At 35.8% G+C, this 16,085-nt stretch overlaps 1 long non-coding RNA gene across 4 annotated transcripts in view; it reads right to left on the reverse strand.

The window, feature by feature from the left end:
* Positions 1–16,085, reverse strand: part of LOC125277839 — a 90,849-nt gene that overhangs the window by 1,886 nt on the left and 72,878 nt on the right. For 2 of the 4 annotated variants that reach the window (XR_007186999.1, XR_007187000.1), the window contains 3 exons: positions 4,461–4,623; positions 3,762–3,961; positions 2,175–2,192 (listed from right to left, as the gene is read on the reverse strand). This is a non-coding gene — a long non-coding RNA (uncharacterized LOC125277839). Of the gene's footprint in view, positions 1–2,174; positions 2,193–3,761; positions 3,962–4,460; positions 4,624–6,750; positions 6,788–16,085 lie in introns of all 4 variants that reach the window. The other 2 variants (XR_007186998.1, XR_007187001.1) reach the window with 2 other exon arrangements.

Consider the following 16,085-nt stretch of genomic DNA (forward strand, 5'->3'; position numbering starts at 1 on the left):
TTGTTAAACAACATTAAATCAGGTAGACAAGCGAGACAATTTCATTATGTGTCTAGATGGAGGTGGCAGACAAAAGTGAAGGCGGAGATGAGATCTACTCGATGTAATGCAAATGCAGAATGGGGACCAGCTCAGCAGGGGGACTAGAGGGAGTATATCTGTAGTATGTGTTTGGAAATGCGGTGCAGAAAATGAATTTTCTGGTATTCAGAGAGGGGAAAAAATTGTTGAATTTTTTTCCATGTGGATGCTGATGGATTTACCAGCGGAATGTAAAATAAGGTGCAACAAGAAAGAACAAAAATATTTTAATATATTTATATAAAATAATAAAATTATACAGTCAAACCAAAATTTGTTCAGATACCTAGAACATTTCATTCATTATTTCAGTTTATTCACTATAGTTTAAAAAATGATAATAAAATATGACAAGATCTCAAAGTTAAACTGTCAGAAAAAAAAAAAAAAAAAATCTTAATTATGTCAGATAACACTTATGCAAAACATGGTCAGGTCAAAGTGTCTGAATAATTTTTTTATTTATCAGTTTTACTGGTAGTCCACTGTATGAAGAATTTTTGGGTATAATATGTCACAGTTTACTTTATTTTGCTATCCTCACTTACATTAATGAACTATAGTGTCCTGCACCCACTAGTAAAAATATATCAAAAATATATTTGGTTATATATTTTGGTTTGACTGTATATTATTCTATATAAAAGTAGGTGCAACAAGAAGAAAAAAAAGCAAAAGCTCCTCAGATTCATTCCTTACAGTGATTTTACAACATGTTTTAAGCTTAAAGATCATATTACAGCTAAACATCCAATCAGGTGTGAATGTTATGTATCTGTCAGTTTAGTGAGAGACAACATCCTATTAAACAAGCTTTAAAACCGCTGTCATCAAATGGCTTAACCACTGTCTGGACTTTCAATTAAATTCCACATAATAAATATCATCAGCTCTGCAGAGGGATTATGAACCAGTTCTAGTTTCAGCCCAGACTTATAGGAGGAGCAACCTAGTTTTTACAGCGTTGCTTAAATCGCTCTTTGATTTTACGAAGCAGGTTTGACACGATCCCATCTGGAGAAGGGCATGCGGAGAAGAACTGGCTGTTTCCCCTCTCAACCCCCTTATATATCTTATAATGGGAAGCCAACAGGAAGTAACATTCTACACAAATGCACAGATTAAACAAACACCCTCACCATAACATTCATGCACAATTTCTTACATTTCCTCTTTCTTTTTCTTTCTATCCTCCATATTTTTTTACTTAAGTCTCCCAGCTGCCCCCTGAGGTCACTATAATTGGACCCTCATTTCCTGAGCATGAATCGTCTGACTTCATATAATGGACTTGGTTCTCCTTGTGGCCTTGTAATGTTCAAATAGGAACCAAATGCAAATAGCCAAAGAGCCATGACCATCAGATAAAAGTTCATGGCGACAGACAGAGACCTGGACAAGAAAGTTTAGGAGCCACTCCATGGTTGTTCAAGTGTGTTCTGAGATAACATCAACAAATCTGGACGTTTTACCCATTTGACCTAGAACACTGAGAGCTAGCTGGCACTTATCCCATTATATTTTGCATACTGATAACCTAAAAATAGCTCTTGCATAAACGTTTGTTCCTAGTGCTGGCATGCCTTCTGACACTTTATCCACACCAAATGTAGACTGTGGTTATATATATAACTGTTTTTTTGATGAGCCTCTGCATAATGCTAATGTATTAGTGTAAATGTTGTGTAAATGGCCGGTGCCTTGAACTCTCCATTCACATTCCAAATTGTGTTGATAATAAACCAGTTCATTTTATTTTGACTCCTTGCATTTGAACAGGCTTTAGTCTGGCAACAATAGATCTTTCCCTCCAGCCACTGTGTTTGCTTTTCCAAAATTAGCATATGACGAAAAGGCTTTAACGAGCTTGCAAGACTGCCACAGTTATCTCAGGAAATGAAATAATCACTTGATTCTGAAATCAGATAACTTTGGAGTTGAGCAAATAGGCCAGTATAAAGGTCAGTTTGTTGTTTTGTTCATACACTTTTAAGTTCAATTGTTGTGCTTCAAACTGTCTTCCTGTTTTGGTATGACTACATTTTGTTAAAGGGATAATTCACCCAAAAATTAAATTACTATAGTTTACTTACCCTCATGTTGCTCTAAACCTGCAAAACACACAAGATGTTGTTTTGAAGAACGTTTTTTGGACCCTACTCCTTTTAATTGTACAGATAAAAAACTGGGACATTTCTCAAAATATATTCTATTGTGTTTCACATAAGAAAGAAAGTCATGCAAATAGCATAAGAATGAGTAAATGATGACAAATTTGTCCTTATTGGGTGAACAAGCCCTTGAAGTTTTTCCTGTCAGCTGACCAAAAACAATGGACAAGAATGATCTCACAGTCCCTGCATTGCTCTTCAACTGTATTTTCTGAGATTAGTCAACTTTTAATGCTGAAACTGGATGTTCGAAACATGAATTGACACAAATGACATTTAGACTGTATTTGATAACCACCACAATGATCATTTGCATAATGTTTATGCATCCTTTATCACACATCCAGTATAAAATAAACATTTTCTATCTGCATTTTTAGCCTAAAATATTTACTTGAAATTATTTGTTTGAAATTAAAGGGTTAGTTCACCCAAAAATGAAAATTCTGTCATAAATTACTCACCCTCATCTTGTTCCACACCCTTAAAACCTTCGTTCATCTTCGGAAGCAAACACCCATAAAGCTACTAAAGACATATTTAAAACAGTTCATGTGACTACAGTGGTTCAACTTTAATGTTATGAAGCGACAAGAATACTTTTTGTGCACCAAAAAACCAAAATAAAGACTTTATTCAACAATATCTAGTGATGGGCGATTTCAATACACTGCTTCATGAAGCTTCGAAGCTTTGCGAATCTTTCGTTGCAAATCTTTTGTTTCGAATCAGTGGTTCGGAGCACTGCCAAAGTCATGTGAACCATTGAAATTTCTAAAGACTTATGCTTAACAAATTCACGTGACTTTGGCAGTTTGAGATCGTTTGATACACGCTCCGAACCACTGATTCGAAACAAAAGATTTGCAAAGCTTCGAAGCTTCATGAAGCAGTGTTTTGAATTTACCCATCACTATATATTGTTGAATAAAGTCGTTATTAATTTTTTTTTTGGCGCATAAAAAGTATTCTTGTCGCTTCATTATGGTTGAACCATTGTAGTCACATGAACTGTTTTAAATATGTCTTTAGTAGCTTTCTGGGCGTTTGAAAGTCTAAATTATCTTACTCTCAATGCAGGCCTCACTGAGCCGTCGGATTTTATCAAAAATAGCTTAATTTGTGTTCCGAAGATGAACGAAGGTCTTACGGATGTGGAACAACATGAGGGTGAGTAATTAATGACAGAATTTTCATTTTTGGGGAACTAACCCTTAAATACCTGTATTCAACTAAGACACGTTAAATTGATCAAATAATCAGCATATAAGAATTATTTCTGAAGGATCATGTGACACTGAAGACTGGAGTGATGGCTACTAAAAATTCAGATTTGACGTCATATTACAAAACGTTATTTGAAATCGTAATAATATTTTGCAATATTACTGTTTTTACTGTATTTTTGATAAAATAAAATCAGCCTTGGAGAACATAAGAGACTTCTTTCAAAAACAAACAAAATCTCACCAACACCAAACTTTTGAATGATAGTGTATATATAATTACTTGTATTTTGTAGTGAATCTGGCAGTGTCGTGATAGTTGTCCTGAACAGGTGGTCTATCTCACTTGCCTTCACCCTCACCCTGAAAGCCCTCATGACTGTCCAGCTCAGGATCCGTCAGCACTTCCTCTGAGCTGATATCACGCCTGTCATCACCTGGATCTCCGCTCTGGCCTCCACCAAGACTCTTCCTGTAACAGACCTACATATTTCCACACAAACACACAGAATAACTACCCAAAACAGAGAAGGAAGTTAAAAAACTGTCATTACACACCCCGTAAAACAGCACAGTCTGTTTTAAAAACTTTGCATGCTTGAACATCAACAGGCAACTATAAAATAAGCATAAAAAGACCCTTTAAAAGTAATTAGAGAGACATTACAATCTGAGGGGCGGCGTGCCTTTGATGCCGGTGATTATTAGTGTGCAGTAAAGCCCTGAAGAAGGGGTTAGGTTAGGTTCATGTCTGGGATGCAGGTGATTTAGTTTCTCCCGGTAGGAAGCCTCTGGCTCTCTGACATGTTTTGTGTGACCTTCTATGGGCCAGAGTATCATTAATTACTTGCTGAACTTTTACAGGACGGATCAAAGGTGGAATGGAAATTAACTGACACACGTTTTGGGTTTGTTATAAGTGTGTTTGAATTAAAGAGGTTGGATTATCTATATTTAAAAAAAAAAAAAAAAAAAATCTCACCACATGTTGATGCCAAACGCTAGTTGTTTTTCAGTTTTAAGTGTCCATCCAACTGTTTTTGGGGAGGTTTTTGCTTTGAAGATATTACAATCCTGTTGAGTGAGGGTAAGCGAGACAGGCTTCGCAAAAATCCACACCTCAGGCCAGCCATCTGTTACAGAAGCTGGGGAAAAAGAAAAGAGGTTCGTTCTGACCAGTCACCCTTCTCTGTTTTCACACTCTGTCTATCAGAATGTATCTACTATCAACAGCTGGCCATTACCTTAGGCTAGGTTTCTGCTTCATTAAACATCTGGATCTTGCTTCAGGGGTTTGAGTTGTTTTGAGGGCCTCATATTAGGCACTTGAACCTTCTGGGTGTGTAATCTCATTTATTGCATTTAATTTTGTAGCCAGTTAATAGGACTTTACAGAAATATTGTAGCTTAGTGTAACTGATTTGTACAATTTTTTGTTGAGCAATTGTGTTTTGTTCCTTTAGATCCACACAAATGACCATCAATGCATTTTAATAAAATAATTAATTTTTTACATAAATTCCTTTCTAAAGTAAAAGGGCAATTTTTACAAAGACTACAGAAAGAATATAACAGTTCCGCTAAAATAAAATAATTTTATTCTGTGTACAAACCAGTAAAATGACCAGAATACAGCTTATTAATTAAATTTATGTTAATTATAATAAAATTACCATTTGTTTCTCGAGTTCTACAGAAATGATATGCTACAGTAAATGTTTTTTCCCAAATAGAAACAAATAAAATTATGTATTTATGTATATTCTCCCTGTAGTACTCGTCTCATTTATTAAAAAAAAAAAAAAAAAAAAACGTAATTAACAAATTTAATTAAAAAGCAAGTACTACAGAGAATATCTACTAACAGTGCCATTCAAATAAAATAAAATAAAATAAAATAAAATAAAATAATAACGATTCTTTTGTAGATTCTGTCCAGTCTGGAACTTGTTAATTACCAGTCACTTGCATGTTGAGGCAAAAGTAGGCCAGAAGTTACATAACAATATGTCATGAGTTACTCCCATGAGCATTACATATATTATTTAGAGTCAGAGAGGAATATCAGCCATTAAATTTAAGCCTGGGTTTTACATTTCCAATGTGTTAAAAAGAATTTGGTTTTAAAGACATGCAAATGATCAGTTAATCCCATCCACTATCACAGCAGTCATATATTTGCGTTATTTTACAGAAGCGACTCTGAAAACAATGATGTACCCAAAACCTCATGAATAAACTGGCCCTGAGGAACAGTGCGAACGTGGATAAGCAGTAGGATTGTGCTTAAAAATGCTGACGACTGTCTTATAGTTACCCATATAGAAGCACAACGTAGCAGAAAGAGCGGAGGATAGAAGGGTGGGATGGGGGATTGAACCTTGGCTATCCTAGAAGCCTTCCGGGGTGCATTCATTTGCAAAACACTCAGGGAATGGCTCATCCATTTCGCCCTGGCCTCTTCCAGACCCCCCACTGGAGAGATGGTATCTTGTCACCTTAATAATGGCTGTGCATACAAAAAGTGGCTTGGGCTCCACTGGTGCTTCAATTCAGTTCTGGAGGAGGGGGCATAGATAAACACCTAGAGAATGACTTGAATGATAGCACCAAAGGCCAAAGCTTTGCCTTGGGATTCACTTATCTGAATGGTAATAAGAAATGCAAACAGAACTGAGAGCGCAAATAAAAAAGGCACTGTCTTCATTGCTCATGTGGAAAAAGAAAAGAAATAGGAGCAGGTGGATAGAAGGGTCTTAAACCTAAAGTCTCTATAGCCAAGAAAAGTCACCTATAGTGCTTATACAATACAGATTGTATCAAAGCAGCTTCACACTAATAAACAGAAAAATAACAGAAATCAATGATGCAAAGTCATCAAATATGAGAAATTCTAATTCTGCTGTAAAGCAGCTCTTAAAAGACAATAGTGTCGTTATTCAGCTCAAGTCAGTTCAGTGTTGATTCAGTTCAGTTCAATAATTATGAATCAAGTTCAGAACGCAATAGTGTTGTTACTCAGCACGAGTCAGTTCAATAAAGATTCAATTCAGTTCAGTAACAGTGTCGATGTTGCAAAATTCATCAACTATGAAATAAATTCGATTGAGCTATAAAGCGGTTCTACAGAAGAAAACAGTGCCATCATCCAGCTCAATTCACTTCAAGTGTTGCTCTTATCCGATAGTGTCAGTGCAGTCAAATCAATAATATTAATGAATATTAAAGGGTTAGTTCACCCAAAAATTAAAATTCTGTCATTAATTACTCACCCTCATGTCGTTCCACACCCGTAATACCTTCCTTCATCTACGGAACACAAAAACAAAATAATGACTTTATTCAACAATATCTTCGAAGCTTTACGAAGCTTTTGTTTCGAATCAGTGGTTCGTGATTTCAGTAAACGAGGCTTCGTTACGTCATAAGTGTTTCAAAATTTCAATGGTTCACCACTGGGGGGGCGTGACTTTGGCAGTTTGATACCCGCTCCGAACCACTGATTTGAAACAAAAGATTCGTAAAGCTTCGAAGCTTCATGAAGCAGTGTTTTGAAATCGCCCTTCACTAGATATTTTTGAATAAAGTTGTTATTTTGGTTTTTTTTGGCGCACAAAAAGTATTCTCATCACTTCATAACATTAAAGGTGCCCAAGAACGTTCTTTCACAAGATGTAATATAAGTCTAAGGTGTCTCCTGAATGTGTCTGTGAAGTTTCAGCTCAAAATACCCCATAGATTTTTTTAAATTAATTTTTTAACTGCCTATTTTGGGGCATCATTAACAATGCACTGATTTACACTCGGCGCTGCCCCCTTAAATCGTGTGCTCCCTGCCACACCAGCTGTCGACTCTATTACAGCGCATTTACAAAGTTCACACAGCTAATATAACCCTCAAATGGATCTTTACAAGATGTTCGTCATGCATGCTGCATGCATGCTTCGAATTATGTGAGTAAAGTATTTATTTGGATGTTAAAGTTTTATTCTGAGTGAATTTGAGGCTGTCCTCCGTGGCTAACGGCTAATGCTACACTGTTGGAGAGATTTATAAAGAATGAAGTTGTGTTTATGCATTATACAGACTGCAAGTGTTTAAAAAATGAAAATAGCGACGGCTCTTGTCTCTGTGAATACAGTAAGAAACGATGGTAACTTTAACCTCATTTAACAGTACATTAGCAACATGCTAACGAAACTTTTAGAAAGACAATTTACAAATATCAGTAAAAATATCATGCTATCATGGATTATGTTATTATTGCTCCATCTGCCATTTTTTTGCTGTTGTTCTTGCTTACCTAGTCTGATGATTCAGCTCTACACAGATCCAGACGTTAACTGGCTGCACTTGTCTACTGCCTTTTATAATGTTGGGAACATCATGGGCTGGCATTATGCAAATATTGGGGCGTACACCCCGACTGTTACGTAACAGTCGGTGTTATGTTGAGATTCGCCTGTTCTTCGGAGGTCGTTTAAACAAATGAGATTTATATAAGAAGGAGGAAACAATGGGGTTTGAGACTCACTGTATGTCTTTTCCATGTACTGAACTCTTGTTATTTAACTATGCCAAGGTAAATTCAATTTTTGAATCAAGGGCACCTTTAAGGTTGAACCACTGTAGTCACATGAACTGTTTTAAATATGTCTTTAGTAGCTTTTGAAAGTGTTAATTATCTTGCTGGCAATGGAAGCCTCACTGAGCCATCGGATTTTATCAAAAATATCTTAATTTGTGTTCTGAAGATGAACGAAGGTCTTACAGGTGTGGAACGGCATGAGGGTTAGTAATTAATGACAGAATTTTCATTTTTGGGTGAACTAACCCTTTAAGTGTCTTTCAAACCGCAACTAAGCAAGCTAAAATGTGACAATGGCAAGAAACCTAAACTCCATCAAGTGACAGAAATAGGTAAAAAAACAGGCTCAGTCAAGGGCCAGTTCTCCTCTGGCCAAATGAACAAACATGCTGTGATTTATGATTCCAGGCTGCATCAGAAAGTCATCAATCAAAAATTTTGAATCCAGCTCCTTCTCCTTTACCACTATTACGACTCTCACAGAAGTGACCTATCAAAGCTTGTCTCCAGAAAGTTCTGGAACACGAGCTGCATCCACATGCGGCCACTCTGATTCTGACCGGTTTGATTGGCCTCCTGCCTTCTTGAAAGCTCACTGGATCAATTTGCAAGCAGGAAGGAAATACCCCTGAGGAAATCAAGTTTGGACTAATGAAATCCACAGCTATCAAAGGCCTCTCCCGCTGGTCAGATACATGCATATACAATTGGGGAAAAGAGCAGCTGCAGGTGACAGATAAACCACGTATGCATTCAGCTTTTTCAAACCTGATGTGTCAGTCCTTCATAGACACACATATTCACTTAATTACTGTGAGGTGGTGAATAAATATTTGATATCAATTCAGTGGGCATGCTTAGTCATATCTCGTGAAACAGGCGAGGTAACTCCAGGCATTGTGCCAAGCAAACAATCAATTGTGGCCTCGTGAGCTCAGTGTCCTGCAGAGGGGTCCTGGTGAGCACAATCCCAGCATGCACTCAGATGCACAGCACACTGAACTTTGTTAAACCTATCCCTGAGCGCTCCTGCCAAAGCCTTTTAAATCGGTACAACAGAAGACGAATGGTGCATGAAGAGCTCACAGTTTTTGAACATGTATAGCCAATAAGATTATTTTAATTTTATTTAATGTTATATATAAAGGGGTCAGTACAACTTTTTTTTAAGAAATGTATTAAACTGATCAAATGTAACAGTACACATTTATAATGTTACAAGTCACCTTTATTTATAAAGTGCATTTTATACAAGATTATGCAGATTGTTTCAAAGCAGCTTTACAAGAATGAACAGGAAAATAATGATTCAATGATGCAAACAGAGTTCACTTTTGCTGTAAAGCATCTCTAAAAAAATTGTGTCATTGTTTAGCTGAGGTCAGTTCAGTGTTGATTCAGTTCCGTTCAATAACTGTGTAAAAACAATCAAAAATGAGTTCAATATTTCTATTTCTATTATATATTCTTTAAAAAAATAAAAAATCCTGGAAAAATAAAAAATATTAAGTATCACAAATGTCAACATTGATAATAATAACTGTTTCTTGAGCACCAAAGAGAGTAAACAAACCCTTTATTAAAATTTTAATATCTCACAATATTACTGTTTTAACTGTAATAACATTTTTATGTGCAAACATTTCAACAAAAAACACCCTGTGTTTTTTATCACCAGATATAAAAATACTAAAGAACTTTAAAGAAACTTCTAATCCAGAAATTCTTTTAACTCTGTGGTTACCATCTGCTGTTAAGCAAATGAAAGTAACATGTCTGTCTAGCAAATATAATTAAATTATAATTTCTAGCTGTAAACAACCAAACACATACTCATAACAGTAGTTGCCAATTATTTTATGACTTCACAGTTACTCCAGGTGGTTAAGCACACAAACATGCACTCACAACCTGATCCTGACTGTGAATGAAATATTTTTGAGGCACTTTAGGCTGTTTAATTTTATATAGCACATGAAAATGTGATGCTTTTTTAATTTATGCAATATTTTTTTTTGGTATATACTGAAAATGGATCAATTTTATATCACAAACTACTAATTGTATGCTTTTACTACATCATATTTTACTCAATTTAATTATGAGTAAAGGTATGTCAGCATATCTTATATGACCTTGGAGTGTGAAAATAACCATCCAGAATGGTGAATAAGTAAGTGGCAAGTAGGGTTGACAAATACTATCAAGAAGCATCATAATTCTCTTTACAAATGCATAAAATGAGTTTTGGATAAACAACATCACTGGCTGATCATCTCGTAAATCATCCAAAGACAAATGAGCATTAGGGAAACCTGCACACATTAGAGCTCACGTTACGATAAGAGCGTCACTCCTTCACAAGTGTTCTGCGCTCAGCTCTTTGATTTGATTCGGAAACGGTTCCTTATTGAAGATATGATCAAATGCGGATTTATTTTGTTTTCTCTCCTCAAGCTGTAGAGACAATTCCCACTGTACATCATGCAAATGGGACCCTCCAAATGCTTGCACAATTCTTTCTTAGCTTATCTGCTGTGAAGCAGGCCAGGCCAGTCTTATCCACTACTATATGTTCAATATTTATGGAGAGAAACGAGCCACAACCAATGTTTTTTTTCCCCCTTTCAGTTTCTGATAAAAAAAGAAACAATGTGACAGACCATGAGGCTCTCATCAAACTCTGTTTTATCAAGAGAGACCACTGATCAATTGAGTGAGCTGACCCCTATTGCCCTGGATTTATAACCTTATGAATACAAATTCAGGATACAGTCACAGTCTCTCAGCACACCACCTGAATTCTTCATGCCAGATTCCCTCCAAATAATCGAAACATGTTCACAATGGCTTTAGACCGCCAGGTTCAGGTCTTTTCAGTTTCAAAAACTCAACCAAGAGCAAGTGGTAGTGAGAAATCTTCATGGATCTGGGATCAGGTGTTTCCATATACATGTATACGGACCATCTGCAAAACCCCGCCTCCCTCACAGACCTGCTTAAAAGAAACCTGATATGTTGAAAGAAATACGGAACAATATCCCCCCTCTTGAACACAATCACTGTTCTGGGAGCCAGACCAGCTCCTCTCAATGACTACTACTGAAGTCCTGCCCAGACAGATGCAGCATGTGTGTGAGAGTGAAAAACACTGAAAAAGAATTAAATGAAGAGAGTGTGAGAGTGAGTGAGAAAGAGCCTACAACACTGCCATATAAATAAATGCCAAATTATGTGCCAATGTCTCATTCTAGGGAAATACTATGGGAATTAGACCATTACACAACTGAAGAATCCACTCAGATGAACTGTTTTTTACATTATGCTTTTGAAAAATAAAACGTAACCTACCCTACATTTTGTGATGACATGTGTGAATGAAAGAACTTCTAAACATTCACTGCCCTTAATTCCCTGTCATTATTTCCATTTCAGCAAACACAGCATGAGCCATGATGTCTGATTCATAAACAATTGACTCTCACTAAGCGGTTCTTTTTAGAGAACCAGGAGAACGGGGACATTAAAAATGCATATTCACAACAGAATTTTGTCGCATAAATTAATGACTCAAATTCCAAAAGTAATAAAATATGAGAGAATTGGATTTTGCTTAGTAGGCTTGCTATGGTAGTCTGTGTTACACCGATATTACATTACTTGGCCACCGCGGCACCGCCCTCACTGTTGTTTTGCTTTTTTATAGAAATTAAAAGGAATTCGAAAACAAAAGTAAAAAGTGAGTGCGCATTCAAAAGCAATTTCAGTACCCTGCATATTAATAGTGGTTCCCTGATGCCTGCAAATTAAAGGCCTATACAGAGAGTACGCATAACCATGAATTCGATTTCAATACCCTGCCACAGTGATAGTGCTCCCTGATGCAAATTATATAGCCTACAGTATCTAATCCCAAACCATATGGTGTAATCGGTAATACCGGTGTTGTCACAAGTTTATGTACTGGTGTGAAAATTTCCTTACCGTGACATCCCTTTTGTTTAGGTCTAGTTACAAAATGTAATCTAAGGGAAAGTTTGTTTGGATGACAAAATCAACAGAGTGTATGTCAGACAATATTGTTACAAAAATAGACAATACTGTTAGAAAACAGAGTGATATTGTACAGAGATTTACCTAACTGGGTTCTATAGGGATATATAACAAGTTTATATAATTTAAATCAGAGTTTCCCAGTAGGATCGTAAGGGAACTGCAGAGGGTTTGTAAGTTGATTAAGACAAATTTGCAGAAAGAACTGAAAAGTGAGAAGTCATGACTAGGCCTACATGGGAGTACATACAGAAATCACCCATTGCATGTTTGTTTATTAAATCATTTGGCTAATTTGATTATGTTTGATTACTACAGTCAGCAAGCCTGTCAGCTCTGTTTAACACATTTTACTATATTCAAATCAGTAATCGTGCACAATTGCTCAACAAACATGTGCAAAACAGTCCGCCTGGGCCTAGTCATGGCCCAGAGAGCTCTTTCTCTCTCTTTCACTCTCTGCAGGGGGCCCGTGGCTGGCTTACGGAGCATTGATTTCCATCATCCCCCCACAGCAGAAGGCTCAGGTCACATCCCAGCCTGCCCGAGCAAGATAACGGCAAATAAAGTGAGAGCAAGTCGCCTGGAAATGAAAAAAAAAAAGAAAAGAAAGAAAGAACAAAAAAACCTGTGATATTGCCTCAAATTGACCAAATCCAAAGCTGTAGGTGTTTGTGGATGGACAGTGTCTACAGAGAACACTGTGTAGTCTTTTTTTCCCCCTCCTACTTATGTAGAGCGATGTTGTTTGTCTACATATTCCCAAACATATGAGCTCTCTCTCTCTCCGAGGCATTCCATCTGATTATGAGTACTTTGCAATCTGCGACAGTTTGATTGATGCTCCACCTCCATGAGCGGAATTTTGAGCAGCGCCTCCTTGGAGCAGCCCGTTATGTGTCTGCAAGCCGGTAACCTTGAATTTATGTTTCCACGGCAACAGAGCTGGTCATGCATTATGGATTATCATTGAAATTCTACACCACCTACCTAACATCATAATGGGGGCTTGAGACTTAATCAAATCAGCTATTCTGTGTGAGTGCGTGTGCCTTTGAGTGATTGTATATCATTCATATGATTGCTATATGAATCTATGTTTACTTATGTTTGTGTTAGCAGAATTTTTTTGTGCCTGTTTAAATCTATATATGCTGATGATCTTTCCATATGATACAAAGATGAAGCGGAAGATAGCGGAAACATCTCTGAGCGTGTCCGTGTGTGTTAATGTCATCTAAGTATGGAGTGTGAAACCTGTTTATCCTTTGCACCAAAGAGTCTAAAACTATGACCTACCTATGAGTACATAGGGATTTTTTTAGCATGGCTTGTTATGTGGTCCATGAAGAAAACAGAACATATGAGTGCAACGCACATCCTGTCCATTCAGCACACACCAAATTCCATCAACTATTCTCAGTTTCATCATTATAGCCCTTGCTACTGCTCAGATTTGTAATTACAATATAGGAAATTACATTTATTCACAGGTCTCCTTAGGGACCGTTCACACAGAACATGTTTTTCCATTCCACTGCGCTACTTTTCCATTAGTTTTTATGTAAACACATGCTAGATGGATGTCTTTAACCATTGCACACTTTTGCAGTGTCTCAAGCATGACATGGAATTTTAAAAATGGGGTGCTCAAGTTAAAATAAGTTTAGTTTTTAAAAAACACATCTCCATACCTTGCACTTTTTGTTTTGTTATACGGACACGTGTCTCGCATTTTTGCTGTTCTGTGTGAACCGGCCCTTACACTGATCTTAGAAACATGAAGCAGTGTTTCTTCAACTTTGGAGACTTTAATTTCCCAGGGATTAATTTTTTGCTAAAACAAACAACTTTTTTTTTTTAAAGTTGTATTAAGATTATACAAAACTGGCTTGGAAATTTTTTACTATGCCCTCATCATTTATATTTGCCAAATGTACAGATTTTATCATTTTACCCATGTCCCAGACAATCATGGGTAAAACAAAACAACGAAACGAAACACAAAACGAAACAAAAAATGCATCACATATTTGTGGCATAATTTCAATCACAAACAATTTTGCCTATAATAAAGCATTTTCAAATTCAAACTGCAATTGTACGGAAGAGGATTAGGGCCAAGCAATAATAAAAAAATAAAACCATCTCGAGATTAAAGTTGTTAAATTTCGAGAAAAAAGTCTAAATAAAATGTTGAGAATAAACTCATTAAATTACGAGAAAAAACTCGTTAAATTTCCAGAAAAAACTCGAGATAAAATGTTGAGAATAAACTCGTTAAATTACGAGAAAAAACTCGTTAAATTTCGAGAAAAAAGTCGAGATAAAATGTTGAGAATAAAGTCATATTACGAGAAAAAAGTTTAACGACATTTTTCTTGTAATTTAACAAATTTGTTCTCGTAATTTAACAACTTTTTTCTCGTAATTTAATGACTTTATTCAACATTTTATCTTGACTTTTTTCTCGAAATTTAACGACTTTTTTTCTCGTAATTTAACGAGTTTATTCTCAACATTTTATCTCGACTTTTTTCTCGAAATTTAACGACATTTTTCTCATAATTTAACGAATTTGTTCTCGTAATTTAACAACTTTTTTCTCGTAATTTAATGACTTTATTCTCAACATTTTATCTTGACCTTTTTCTCGAAATTTAACAAGTTTTTTCTCGTAATTTAATGAGTTTATTCTCAACATTTTATCTCGACCTTTTTCTCGAAATGTAACGAGTTTTTTCTCGTAATTTAACGAGTTTATTCTCAACATTTTATTTCGACTTTTTTCTCGAAATTTAAAGAGTTTTTTCTCGAAATTTAACAACTTTAATCTCGAGATGGTTTTATTTTTTTATTATTGCTTGGCCCTAATCCTCTTCCGTACAATTGTCAAATTATGCAAAAAAAGTGAAAATATTCAATTGTGTGTATTTACACTCAAAAAATTAAGCATTATTTAAAGATTTACGCACTTTAATAAACAGTAAAATAATTTTTTTGTTTTTTTGTTTTGTAATTACGTTTTGTATTTTAATTAAATAATTGATTATTCAATTAAAATATATAATGATAAGTCAATTCAATTTTATGGAATTTTACTATTAATTAAATTGTGTAAATCTAAAGAAAACGGCTTTAAAAAATTAATCTTTACCATCAAAGAATGCTATTAAACAATACATAATTTGAAATGTGGTGGTGATGACACTGTGGGAATTTATCACTTTCTGAAAAAAAAAAATAAAAAAGAAGAAAAACAAATTTTCCTGTGATTTATGTCCACTGTTGCACATTTTTCACAGGGGAGTGTGAAATTTTTTTTAAGAGTTTATTTTCTAAATGTCCACAGGGCCAAAAGTGGTCATAGTTAAAGAATCACCCAAATGACTGTGATTTTCACCTTGTTACTCTTTCCAAAAGAAAATAGTAGCGTAGTATATTCTCAGTAAAATATCAGAGACGCTGAGTCACTGAATTTACACAAGGGTCAACATGGCAATGATATAAATGCAGATTCATACATCCTGGTTTGATCTCTCTATTCTCGCTTAAAGGCTGTAATTACTTTAATGTGCTTTCGTGTACCGTATTGAGTAATGTACAGCAGGCTTAATCTTCCTCTGCTAGGCCTAAATTAACACTGTGAATCAATGTAAGAAGAACAGTGGGTCTTTGCTGTCTCTATGTGAAGGCTCCTCTATTGTTCTGTCACACAATTGACAAGGAATCAAGCAGCGGGGTTCATTACGGAGGCACGAAGACAAAAGACGGAGGTGTTATAACTTCATAATTAAGAACTGGAAGCCATCTGACAGCATGGGATGACGTAACCCCACGAAACCAAAGCTGTGCAGTCTATGATTTATAGCACATGTACCAAAGTGCAACACAGAATTTACATAAGACATGTTAAGAGTCGCAGGGACTCTTTCAGTTTCATTAATTAACACAAACCTTTAATT

The sequence above is a fragment of the Megalobrama amblycephala genome, linkage group LG11 (assembly GCF_018812025.1).
Source record: "Megalobrama amblycephala isolate DHTTF-2021 linkage group LG11, ASM1881202v1, whole genome shotgun sequence".
Lineage (NCBI taxonomy): Eukaryota > Metazoa > Chordata > Actinopteri > Cypriniformes > Xenocyprididae > Megalobrama > Megalobrama amblycephala.